The sequence below is a fragment of the Grampus griseus genome (genome assembly GCF_964374135.1).
Source record: "Grampus griseus genome assembly, chromosome: 11".
Lineage (NCBI taxonomy): Eukaryota > Metazoa > Chordata > Mammalia > Artiodactyla > Delphinidae > Grampus > Grampus griseus.
Window position 1 is genome coordinate 96,756,557 of NC_139005.1, and position 11,445 is coordinate 96,768,001.

Here is an 11,445-nt window from a genome sequence, read left to right on the forward strand (position 1 = left end):
ATGTATTTATCATTTTGTTCATTCATTCATCAGTCAATGGACGTGTATTTGAGTTGTTCCCACCTTTTGGCCATTGTGAATAACTCTGAACATGGGTGATCGAATATCTGTTCAAGAGTCTGCTTTCCATTTTTTTGGAGATATTCTCAGAAGTGGGCTTGCTGGATCCTATGATAACTCTGTGTTTCGTTTTTTGAGGGGTGTCTACACCATTTTAAGTTTTGAGGCACTTTATTTTTAAAAAGCTGGTACTCAAGTACATAAGTGAATAAGAACTTAAAATTCATCATATGGGAATTCCCTGGTGGTCCAGTGGTTAGGACTCTGTGCTTACATTGACGAGGACCTGGGTTCGATCCCTGGTCGGGGAACTAAGATCCCCCAAGCTGCGTGGCTCGGCCTAAAAAAAAAAAAGTAAACTTCATCATACATTTATTTCATTTTTCAGTTTGGCCTTCTAGTAAATCTTTAGCATCACTGATTTTGGGCTGCTATATAAAGGGATCCCCCCGTTGTCATGTGATTTAAAAGCATAGCTCGTTAATAAACATTTCTTATTTTTCCTTTATTGGCAGTAGGCCTTACACTAATTACCATGCTAATGCTGCCTCCCATTTTGTCATTTTGGGTTCAAACCCACCTCTGTAATAACCACCACAGAAGGCACATTTTGGTAGACTTTGAAAAACTTGAGGCTTCATGTGTTTCTTGGCTTGCAAAGCATAAGACAGCCTACAAGGGCTTCCCTGGTGGCGCAGTGGTTGGGAGTCCGCCTGCCGATGCAGGGGACACGGGTTCGTGCCCCGGTCCGGGAAGGTCCCACATGCCGCGGAGCGGCTGGGCCCGTGAGCCATGGCCGCTGAGCCTGCGCGTCCGGAGCCTGTGCTCCGCAACGGGAGAGGCCACAACAGTGAGAGACCCGCGTACTGGAAAAAAACAAGCCTGCAAACTCTGCAGCAGCAATGGTCAGTCCAACCGCTACCACTGTACTGGCTGTGGCTCCCCTGGCTCCACCCCGAGCGAGGTTCATCCCAGCCCAGAGGCCTCGACCACCCTGGCTACAGCATTTCACACCCCCGCCAACAGGGCACAAGGGTTCCAATCTGCCCACGTCCTCACCAATGCTTATTTCCTGTTGTTGGGTTTGTTTATTTATTTATTTAAATAGCAGGGATCCTAATGGGTGTGATATCCCCACTCTTTAATATGGTATCTGAAAAAAAAATGGAATCTGAGGCTTGAAGGCACTAATTAACTTGCCCAAGGCCATGACGCCCATTACTATTATCAATCCAGCTGTGACTGGCACTGAATGACCTGCCTGACTCATGCTGCCTCCAAGGGCGGCTTGCCATTGTCAAGGTGCCAGCCAGAACCATTCAAGGATTTCGATGGAGCCCCACCCCAGTTCCCTGAGGCCATGACGAACCTGCAATGGCGCCCAGCATTACTACAGAACCAGCACCAACCCACCACCCTGCTTAGGCTCAGGCCAGCCAGCTGGCCCTGCCCTGCAGGTACACAGACCTCTGCTCCCCCCACCTTACTGGGGTCCGTAGTACCCTCACCCCGGGCCCTTGCTGCGTGAGGCCAGAAGGCCAGAACCAAGATCCAGACCGAGCATCCGCTAGGGACTGAGGAAGGGACTGGACACTGGAGCCCAGCTCTGGTTCTGTCACACCCATTTCTGGCCCCAGGGTGAGGGTGGGGGGAGGGGAGCTGCCTGGCCTGGGGCCAAAGGGGTAGAGTCCCTGTGGGCTCAGAAATGGGTGAAAAGGGGGCTTCCCCGGTGGCGCAGTGGTTAAGAATCCACCTGCCAGTGCAGGGGACACGGGTTCGAGCCCTGGTCCGGGAAGATCCCACATGCTGCGGAGCAACTAAGCCTGTGCGCCACAACTGCTGAGCCTGTGCTCTAGAGCCCGCGAGCCACAACTACTGAGCCTGTGTGCCAAAACTACTGAAGTCCGTGCACCTAGAGCCCGTGCTCCACAACAAGAAAAGGCACCGCAATGAGAAGCCCATGCGCCGCAACAAAGAGTAGCCCCTGCTCGCCGCAATCAGAGAAAGCCTGCGTGCAGCAACGAAGACCCAACACAGCCAAAAATAAAAATAAATTAATTAAAAAAAAAAAGAAATGGGTGAAAAGGGAATTCCCTGGTGGTCCAGTGGTTAGGACTCCATGCTCTCACTGCCGAGGGTCTGGGTTCAATCCCTGATTGGGGAACTAAGATCCCATAAATTGCACAGTATGGCCAAAAAAATAAAAGGGTGAGAACAGACCCTCTTGGGAAAACCCGTCAGGAATAGCATCTTTCTTGATACTGTGGTTGCCCAAGAGTGGGTTTGAGCTCTGTTTAGAAGGCAGCACCAGCATTAGAAAACAAACATTGTCATTATCATTTGAAAGATAATTACAGGGCCCTTACCCCAAGCTTGGCTTCAGTGGGACAAACACAGGTCCCTTGGGGGAGAGGGACCATTAGCGCATAAGCGAATAAGTACTTATGTACTATTTGTGGACAAGAAACACACACAGGCCCTGTGGGGCCAGTGATCTCTGACCTCTGCAACCTGTTCCGGCTTCCTCCATTTCACTCCTTTGTCTATAAGTTTCTCCTGTCACTTCCTCTTTCTCTCTTCCCTTTTTTTTTTTTTTTTTTCCTCACTAGCATGGCTTGAGGGATCTTAGTTCCCCAACCAGGGATCGAACCCGTGTCCCCTGCAGTGGAAGCGCAGAGTCTTAACCACTGGACCACCAGGGAAGTCCCATCTCTCCTCCCTTTTTTTCAAAATCGGTGGTGAGTCTACTCTGGGCCAGGCCCCTTGTGGACTTGTCCTTCCCCTCACCCTCCGCCACGCTGCTCCCCACTCAGGCAGAAAACACAACCCCGAGCACCTTGGTTTCGCATCTCGTGCCTGTGTCCCAGGCCTGGCCCTGAATGCCCTGTGGTCCTGTCCAGAAGCCCGGGCTGCGGGGCCAGGGCCCAGGCTCCCCACCCAGCCCCCAAGCCAGGGCTGGCACAGGGTAGCTGAAAGAGGGGTAAATCCGCAAGCAGGTGGCGGGGGACACATGGCTGCTTCAGGCTTCAGCCTTGTCCCAGCTACACGCCCCAGGGGGCTCATGGACCCAGCAGAGGGAGGAGAGAATCCCCAGGGCTTTGAGGCTGAGAGGGAGTTCAGAGGTCAGAATGCCTGTCACCGCACAAAGTGGACGCACAGACAGCTTCTGGAAAGAGCCTTCCGTGCCCAGAGCCAGTGGGCGGGTGAGGGCAGCTCCTCAGAGAAAAGCCACCTGGGCTGGGGCGGCACTTCTGCAGGGCCCAGCTCTCTTCTGTGCCCACGGGAGCTCTCTCTTGGTCTTCATGCTGGGCTCCCCCCCACTGTACCCCAGCCGGGGGCAGGTGTTCAGGCCTTCCGCCAGGTAGCGCTGAGTAGGTGTTCAGTCAGTGATAGAGGAAGGAGCCGCCCCACCACAGGCTGTGGCTTTGGACGCCTAACCTGGGGTGCTGGTGCGGGTCTCTCCTCTTTCAAATGGAGTTACTAGTAGATAACGAACCAGCTTGGGGGATGGGCGCTGCGAGGACTAATGCAGGGGAGGATGTTGAGGACAGTCCAGGCACAGAGGGCGGTTTCTATCATTACTGTTGTTGTTATTGTTATCCATCATTAATGAAAAATAGGCCCTCAGGTGAGGATCACATGCCGTGTGTGTGTGTGTGTGTGTGTGTGTGTGTGTGTGTGTGTGTGTGTGTTCACCCACAGCAGGACCCAGGTTTGGAGAGTTGGGATGAGGGTCTGGAAGGGAAGGGACTAGAGTCTAGACCTTCTCTACCAGACAGATCTCAGATTCCTGGGGAATCTGCCCTTCCCTCCCTCCCCACCCCTGCAAAAGGGCCCCAGCACAGACACAGAAGCCCCCGAGGGAGACTGGGCTGATCTTCCCAAGACTCAGGGTCCTGCACGCCCCCCATGCCCAGTGCCCAGTGCGGCTCAGGAGTCGAGCCCTTGCAGACATTCTTGCCTCAGCCTCCTCCATATGGCCCAGGCGAGGGCCACTGAAGGATGGAGGGAGCTGGCAGGTGCCAGAGGGATTTGAGCCCAGGTCTGCGGGACTCTGCATCTGGGGCTCTTTCTTCCATAGTAGCTGGCGGCAGGGGGACTGTGGACAGACAGTTCTGTGAACTATGGAGGCTGAGAAGTGGGGATACAGGTAAGGGAGGCTCAGGGAACCCACTTATGGGGCCGACCAGGACCAGTCCCCTGCGTGTCCCCACTGCCTGCCTGTGTCTGCTCGTCTCTGTGCCCCATGGAAGGTGACCAGTAAGGACTGGGAAGAAAAGGCCTGAATCTTGATCCTTTTCTTCAGGTCTGAGCTCGGGTCTACAGGCTGCTTTCTGGGCCTCGGTTTCACATCCCGTAGTGTCTGTGCACATGCCCTTGCAGCACTGTCACTGGAATTCAACAAACTGTGTAAGGCGCACGGACCCGAATTTATTTTATTTATTTATTTTTAAAAAATATTTATTTCTGTCTCCTTTCTTTCTTTCTCTCCCTCTCTCTCTCTCTTTCTCTCCCTCTCTCTCTCTCTCTGCACTGGGTCTTAGTCACGGCACCCAGGATCTTCATTGCTGCGGCATGCAGGTTTCTTAGTTGCAGCATGCCTGCAGGATCTAGTTACCCGACCAGGGATTGAACCTGGGCCCCCTGCATTGGGAATGCGGAGTCTTACCCACTGGACCACCAGGGAAGTCCGCGGACCCGAATGCAATATGCCCTCGTCCCTCCCTTCAGCCCAGTACACCACACGCTTTACCCCCACTCCCCGAAACTCTACTGCTGGCCGCTGTTTATAGACGGAGGGTGTGGGGAGGAAAACATCTGGAGGTGGCCAACAGGGAGGGCTGGTGTTGGTAAGGAGGTCATAGAAAAGTTCCTGCCAATGAATTAAGCTACCCAGCCTCCCATGGGAACATGAGAACGGAAGCCCCGTTCACACCAGGGTCTCCGCATCGTCCCTCTGTGGCCTTGGAGGCTGACACCGTTATCCCTGTTCAGCACAGACGGAACCTGAGGCTCATGGAGGCAAGGAGGCTGGCCCAGGCCCCGCAGTTCTCCTGGGGCCCACACAGACCTGGGCCACGTCCCATAGAAAATGTGCAAGGACATTCTGGCCCAGGCAGACATTTGGTCCTGAAAGGGCTGCACTAGGTTTCATTTCTTCCCTCAGATCCAACATTCCCACCCTCAAAGGCACTGGGGTGTCAGAGGACTCAGACCTCTACGCCATTGGCTGAATAGTTTTTCCCAGTTCCAACCACTCCTCTAGACGCTGAGTCCCCTGAGGGCAGGGGCTTTGGACACCCTCTGTTGTCCCCAGAGATGCTGCCCAGGGGAGATGCTAAGATTCCAGTTGGGAATGAACAAATGAGGGACCTTGAAGCTGGACGTCAGTCACACCTGAGTTCAAACTGGAGTTTTATGGTAGACCCGGCCTGTTGCTGAGCCTGTCACCTTGCTCGTCTGGGAACTGGGCTCATAAAACACGCTTCCCCAGATTATAGAAAAAAGAAATAAATGCTGCAAGGGCTTCACAGGCTGTGCACGCCAGCCCAGCACAGGCAGCTAAGCATCTGTTTCCAACCTCGACCAGGTTCCAAGCCGGGGCCTCCGCTCCAGAATTCTCCTTCCCCTGAAGCGCATTCGACTCACTGACGGCTCAGCCCAGTCCTTGCGGGGACGAGTATGTCCCGCCACCTGGCGGGGCTGGCAGCTCCCTCCCTTCCGAGGCCAAGGGCCAGACTAGCCTTTCCTGTCGAACGCCCACAGTTCAGCTTTCCGATCTCCACACCTTTGCTCATGCTACCCCTTCCGCCCAGAATATCCTTATGTGAAAAACCTGGGTCAGAGAACACATGCATCTGTCATGTTTTGAGACGCTGACCAAGCTGCCCTCCTAAGAGGCGGCATCCAAGTGTATTCCCAAGAAGACAGGGTCCCCGCAGCTTTGCCAGCGCTGTGTGCTATCAAAGGCTTAGATGTTGGACAGTACCGTTATTGCTTTATTTGCACTTCTTCTGTTATTAGTGGGGATATGGGAATACATACACTTCCTCAGAAAAAAGGACAAGTCTTCAGACTTTTTTTTTTTTGCCTCACATTATGGCTTGCGAGATCTTAGCTCCCTGCCCAGGGGTTGAACCTGTATCCACGGCAGTGAAAGCACAAAGTCTTAATCACTGGACTGCCAGGGAGTTCCGCGGAAGAACTTTAAATACAAGGAAATTGTTTCCTGGAAATTCCTTAGCAGTCCAGCGGTTAGGACTCCACGCTCTCACTGCCAAGAACCCAGGTTCCATCCCTGGTCGGGGAACTAAAATCCCACAAGCCGCACAGCACAGTGAGGCCAAAAAAAAAAAAAAAAAAAAAGAAAAGAAAAGAAAAGAAGGAAAGAAATGATTTCCTGTGAGAGAAACCATCCCCAAATGCTGTCTCCCAGGTCCTCCTTGCTCTTCCAGGCAGGAGAAGCGGAGTTGAGAGAGTGGTAATTAACAGTCATGAGACAGGGAAACCCAGGGCCTGGAATGAGAAACTGGCTCCTGAGTCGGGTGCACCATTTCACCTGCCTGGCCTCAGTTTCCTCCTCTGTAAAGTGGGACCTTCAGTTCTTAGCCTGGAGGGTTGTTGTGAAGATGAAACGGGATGGCAAAGGAGAAATTCACTTATCTGTGAAACAGATGGCTACTGAGGGCCCAGCATGTGGGGTACACGGCCTCCCGTCTCGGGGTACAGACCAGGTCTTCCTAGGGGCTTCCTCCCCCAGAGCAGAGGTGTGGACAGCAGCTGCCGCTGACACCATGGCCAGCCGTCCCTGCTGAGTGCCGGCTGAGGGAGCTGCTAGGGCTGCTGTTATTGTTTTGAAAAAATCTGCTATCATGCTGATAAACTCGGCTGTCAGAAGGGATGTTATTTCTGGGTGAAAGGAGATTCTGCAGGACTGGGGCTCCTTCCTGCCGGCACCCACGTGGGCCTCGTCCCTCCCGCCAGACCCAACTTGAGCGATAACCTGGGGCCTTGAGTCTGCTCCTGGCAGAGGACGGTGGTGGCCGTCACTGCAGGATGTCCACAGCCTGCTGTCCAGGGCCTCTACAATGCTTCAGGAGCAGATATCACCCCCTCCCTGACCCCGGATTCCTGGAATTGTCTGACCGAGTGGAGGCTGTTCTCTGTCCCCCTGACAGGTTGCATGAGATTAGGTTATTTTGGTCACACGGGCCATTTAGTCTTTTGGTCCTAGCGCGTGTCTATTAAATTGTCGTGGCTCTGAGCTGAGCGACCTGGCTGGTTAAGCCTCATAATCTGCTCTGAAACGTGCTGGTTCTGTTTTCAATTGCGATAGTCCCCTTGTCACCAGCACAGCTGGCCCCTCTGGCTCCACCGCGGGCTCAGCCTGCCAAGCACCCCTGGGAGCTGTAAACCTGGGTCTTGACTAAAACCCTCGCTCTTGGCCGTCTCAGGTCTGATCATTGTGCTTTGTAGTGTCAAGTTTTCATTCACGTACCCAAAAGTGCACAAATCTGTAGCATTCACCTCAGTGCATATCCACAGGTGCAGGTACCCCTGCGACCACCATGCATATCAGTCCAGAAAGTTCCCTCATGCCCCTTTCCAGTTAACAGCCATCCCACCTCGGGAGGTGCCCACTAGTCTCACCTCCATCCTGTAGATTAGTTTCGCCTGTTCTTGAACTTCATATAAATGGATTCATACGGTATGTTCTCTCTTGTGTCTGGCTTCTTTCACTGTTAAAAAGTTACTGTTTTGGGAATTCCCTGGCGGTCCAGTGGTTAGGACTCGACAATTTCACTGCCGAGGGCACGGGTTCGATCCCTGGTTGGGGAACTAAGATACCGTAAGCCGCACGGCAAGGCTAAAAATTTAAAAAAAAAAAAAGTTACTGTTTTATGACCAGAAACATAATACATGTTTATGGCAAAAGTTACAAGTAATGTACAAGAGAAAGAAAAGACCAGTGAGTGATACCCACACCTGTTACCCAACCTTGACCTTCTAGTGTGTTCCTTACAGAACTTTCAAGGCAAATGAAAAATACCCTTCTACGTAAGTCAATTCACATTATACTTATTCTACAGTGTTTTTATCTCATTTAACACAGCACAGGTACAGATGTCTTTCCGTGTTAGTACATGTGGGTCTACCTCAGACTTGCACGTTATATTCATTAGAAACGAGTCCCCAGGGAATTCCCTGGTGGTCCGGTGATTAAGACTCTGTGCTTCCACTGCGGAGGGCACGGGTTCGATCCCTGGTTGGGGAACTAAGATCCTGCAAGCCGTGTGGTATGGCCAAAAAAAAAAAAAAAAGAAGAGTCCCCAGATCTGACCCACATTCAAGGAGAACAGAGCTGCCATCAGCTGAGACGGGGAGACTGTGCGAGAGGTAAGTTTGGGGGAGACGAGTTTAATTTGGCTGCATTGGCCTGAAGTGCCTCTTACATATCAGGAAGGGAGATGGAGAAGCTTCTGTGAAGTCTACTGGTTGTCCACTTCTGTTCTCCACTGCTTTCCTGGGGGCCTTAGCCATCTGCTTCCAGGCCCCTTGGTCCCCGCTCCTGGTGGCACTCTGCTCCTGGCCGGCTGTGGCCTCCCTCCAAGGCCGGAGGCTCTCCTTCATTAGGCGCCCCCGCCAGCTCCTCGAGTTCAGAGGCCCTCTGAGCTGGCTGGAGGCTAGAAGGGGCCCAGGAGTTCAGCTGCCTGGAGCTTGGGCGGCGCTGCTGGCCTTGGGCCAGCTCATTACAAGGGGTTTGCAACAAGCAGAAAATTTTAAGGGACCAGAGGGGCAGAAATCCATCTGCCTATTCATGGCTGTGAGGAGGCACCTGCCAAAGCTTTGGCGGGGAAATTGAGTCCCCCCAAAGAGGTGGCTGGGGTAACTCTCTTCTCTGGGTTTCCAAGATGTTATTCAAGCTGCCAAGAACCAGCCTTGACTTTCAAAAATCATCTTAGTGCCATCGATTCTTGTCCCCAGGGGCCTCCCCAGGTGGCACCCAGGGACCCCACCCCACTCCGATGACTTCCTCTCCATCTCCACTGGCCCTCGGCCGGAGACCCACCACACACCAGGCGCCAGTCCTTGGCCTTGACCTCGGTCACCCCTGCAGTCCCTGGGAGTTCTCGGAGAGGCCGAGTGCCCTCAGCTGTCACACAGCCTGGACTCCGGACCCTGAAGCCTGGGGTCCTCGTGGCTACACCGGTCACACAGCCTTGCCTGGCCCTGTGTAGAGTCAGTCTACACCTGCCTGGCAGCAAGTCTAGGCAGGGCTGGCCTGATCCAGGTCTCTGAACCCAATGCCCAGGGGAAACTGAGCCGGGCAAAGGTTCAACTCCCCCGCCCGGGACCACCATCACCAGACTCCGAGAGGGACCAACGCCCATGGGCTCCTTGTGAATCCCCCCACCTTCCCTCACAGCTCCAGGGACAACCGTGTAAATATGCATCCTCACCCCCTACCTGGGGTCCTACAAGGAGAAGCCTCACCCTCCCCTCACACGCCTTGCTAAGGAAGAGAAGGAGGCCGTGAGCAATTTTAAAATGTCGTTCAGAAAGCAGAAACTAACACACCACTGTAAAGCAATTATACCCCAATAAAGATGTTAAAAAAAAAAAATGTCGTTCAAGGGGGAGAACTGTCTGCGCGTCTGAAAACCGAGGGAGGGACAGAGGGAGGAAACAGACCAAAAATAGACGAGCGTGTTGGCCCCAGAATGCTCACCCTCACGCATTCGCTTGCTCTGCAGGTATTTACGGAGCACCTACTACAAGAGCTGTGAACAAGCCAAGTCTGGCTTAGTCTCACTGGGGGGCAGGGAGCCAGGCAATAGACAAGTAAACAGGTAAATACATATGCGAAGAGCAGAAGGTGCTGTGAAGGAAGATAAAGCGGAGGGGGGGGGGGGAAGAAGGGGAGCAGTAGCCCCACCGACCACTGGGTGACTGGAACAGTCGTGATGTATGAGTTGGGTGTCACCATCCCCGTTCCCCAGAAAGTGAGGGAAAGTGGAGCTCTGATGCATTAGGCCAGGGAAGGGAAGGTCCCGTCTCTCATCCCTCAGCATCCACACCTCTCTACCCTGCAGCTCAGCTGGCCTCTCTGAGCCTCAGTCTTCTTACCTGTAAAATGGGGATGTAATAAGGTTCCCAGAGGCTTCACAACAGCTCTGTCCACAGAGGGCCTCACTAACTGGAGGACAGTGAGTATGGCTGGGTGGGGAACACAAAATAAAGGAGGCGGAGCTTTGGGGGAGGGGCAACCTGGGCACTGTTATCAGTTGGATGGAGGCTGGGGCATTCCGTTCAGGAGCCCTGGGCATTCTCAGAGACTCCGAGGCATCATTTCCTCTCTAATACCTCCCCACATGGCTGCCAGATTCCAATTCCCAAAGGTCTATTCCCTCTTCTGCTCAGAGGCCTTCCATGGCTCCCAGGTACCCACAGGGCAATAAGGCCAAACCCATTTTTCTGTTCCAGTTGGAATCCAGCCCCTTTCCAGGGTGCCCTCAAATACCTCCTCCTCCAGGAAGCCTTTCCTGATATGCTTGCCTCCTCTCTAGGATCCCAGCTCTTAGTTTTCCCTCTCCTGAGCTCCTGTACTTCCTGCCTAAGGCCCACTGTGAACTCTATCCTGGTTCTGTCTCACTTGGAGCAAAAGGCGCTTGCTGCTGTCTCTGGCTCAGCTCTGGCCTGGGACGAGACCAAACATACTTTTCTTCCTCTTCTTAGAATAAAAAGTGATGTATTTCTGATACTAGCATAAGTTAATGTACTTCTGTATAGAAAACCGGGAAGATACAGAAGAACACAAGGCCAAACATTAAACCGCCTATCAACCTTATGCCCAGAGATGATCACTATTCCCATTTTGCAGGGCTGTATTTCCTTCCAGACTTTTCTATATGGATTTTTTTTTAATGTGGGATTGTACTGGACACACTGATCTGTAAAGTGTATTTCATTTAATAAATGACGCATCTCCAAGATACAGTTTCTTTTGTGAATATGTCAAACTCTTCACCAGTTCTTTCTTTCTTTTTTTTTTTTTTTAATTTGACTGCACTGCACGGCTTGCAGGGTCTTAGTTCCCTGACCGGGGATTGAACCCACACCCTCGGAAGTGAAAGCACGGAGTCCTAACCATTGGACTGACAGGGAATTCCCTCAAACTCTTCAGCAGTTTTTAATCCCTGTCTGCAATAAGAGCCTCTGGGTTTACCCATCACCTACTGGGTACCAGGCATCACGCTGAGGGCTTCCTGTGTGTTCATCCTCACAGCAGCCCTGGGAGGTGGGAAATTTCACAGAGGATGGGACTGAGGCTCAGAGAGGCCCAAGCACCTACCTGACGCCACGCGAGTTTTAGGTGCAGAGTCG

General features: G+C 52.9%; 1 pseudogene across 1 annotated transcript; it reads right to left on the reverse strand.

Moving 5' to 3' along the window:
- Window positions 1–437: 437 nt before the first annotated feature.
- Window positions 438–1,030, reverse strand: LOC309829947 (mitochondrial import inner membrane translocase subunit TIM14-like; annotated as a pseudogene). The gene is made up of 2 exons: window positions 939–1,030; window positions 438–732 (listed from the first exon to the last, which is right to left on the reverse strand). The product of its transcript is annotated as a mitochondrial import inner membrane translocase subunit TIM14-like (transcript).
- Between the last annotated feature and the right edge of the window lie 10,415 nt (window positions 1,031–11,445).